The following is a 1,479-nucleotide window of genomic DNA, read 5'->3' as shown; positions in this document are numbered from 1 at the left end:
TTGGCAGTGGGTGGAGTCGAGGAGTACGATCGCCGATTCTGTTTCAGCGCTCGTCGCTCGATGGCCTCGTCGCCTCGAGCCCTCGACTCCAGCCCACTCCAGCGCTCAACAGCCCAGGATTTGGGCCCTGTGCGGGCGGCACTTCTGGTACCACTGTGGGCCCGACCCCTGCCCCATTATGCTTGTTAGTTGGGTAATTTGAAACGAGAGAAATGCTAGGATATATAGGAAGGAATTGACGCAGCCGTTTGTACATCCTCAAGATTATTCAACACGACTGTAGGCTTTGGGTCACAACATGCGGCAGACACTCCAGCTCTTGTACGCTTTGAGTGTGAAGGGAGGAAAGAAGGGGAGAAGTTAACTTAGAAGCTTCTTTTCTTTTGTTTGATCCTTTCTCCTTTTGCCGCCCATGTTTGAACTTGTGTGGAGGTAAACTGAATTCTTTTCCCTCACACATAGTACAAGATCAAAAGCAAAGGGGAAAATAAAAAGTCCTATGCAAAAGAAGAGAGGAAACTCCTCCTCCTCCTCCTATTGAGTTGCAAGTTGCAACAAGCCAGTTTGCTAATGCTCCCTCCATTCCTAAGTATAAGTCTTTTTCAGAGATTCAATACTCCATAAGACTATGCTTCCTAGTTTTAAAGAGTCCACGCTCAGTTGAGGTCTTCAAATTAGAGTTGGGTCACCCGATTTTGCTTTCTCGTTCAATTATTGTATATTGTTGGCTCACACTATGCTCCTAACTTTTAAGCCTTGGGCTAGTGGTAGTGGGAGTATCATAGCTAGTATGGACTAGATACGGAGCAAAATGAGAGAAGCTACACTCTAAAATATGTCTGTATGCGTCCGTCGTGTATGTAGTATGTATTGAAATCTCTAAAAAGGACTTATATTTATGTTTAGAAAATCGGAGGGATAGTCAGGGGTGGATTAAATTTGTTCATTGTTTGTTTGTTTGTTTGTGGGGTAGTGGTATTGGTGTTGTTTCTTGTTTGGGAGGGAGCGCCCGCGCCCGAGTGTGGTCACCAGTCTCCTCTACTGTTGCTCTCGCCAGCCAGCCAGAGTCGCGTCGCCTCTCCGTCCCTCCTCCGTCGTCGTCTTCCTCTGTCCTCGTGACCACTCTACCTACCGCTCTACGCCACTCCACTCCTCCGCTACCCGCCTCCCGAGACCCCGTCCGTCTCCACTTCCGCCAGCTGGGCCATCGCACACTCACATGCTCACCCTCACTCTCTCACCTCCCACTCCACTCCTGCTCTGCTGCTCTCCTGCACCTCGGCTCAGCTCCACGCCTTTCTCTTCCACGGAGCAGCACTCCATTAAAGACAGCGAGCAGAGCACCGAGGAAAGAGGAAAATCCTCTCTTTAAACAAAGCGAAAAAGGGAGCCCCAAAGCCGAAAAGCCAAAGCGGCAATGGCGTCCTAGATTCCAGACCAGAGCAACAACTGAGCAAAGCAAAGCAAATCAAAACCAAG

General features: G+C 49.3%; 1 protein-coding gene across 1 annotated transcript in view; it reads left to right on the top strand.

Annotated features, from left to right (window-relative positions):
- Nucleotides 1–1,150: 1,150 nt before the first annotated feature.
- Nucleotides 1,151–1,479, top strand: part of LOC123114469 (ABC transporter G family member 3) — a gene marked incomplete in the record, with an annotated part of 5,286 nt that continues 4,957 nt past the window's right edge. Inside the window, 1 exon segment of the mRNA XM_044535956.1 lies at nucleotides 1,151–1,479.

This window comes from Triticum aestivum, chromosome 5B (genome assembly GCF_018294505.1).
Source record: "Triticum aestivum cultivar Chinese Spring chromosome 5B, IWGSC CS RefSeq v2.1, whole genome shotgun sequence".
Taxonomy (NCBI): Eukaryota; Viridiplantae; Streptophyta; class Magnoliopsida; order Poales; family Poaceae; genus Triticum; species Triticum aestivum.
This window is presented reverse-complemented; position numbering and strand designations above follow the sequence as displayed.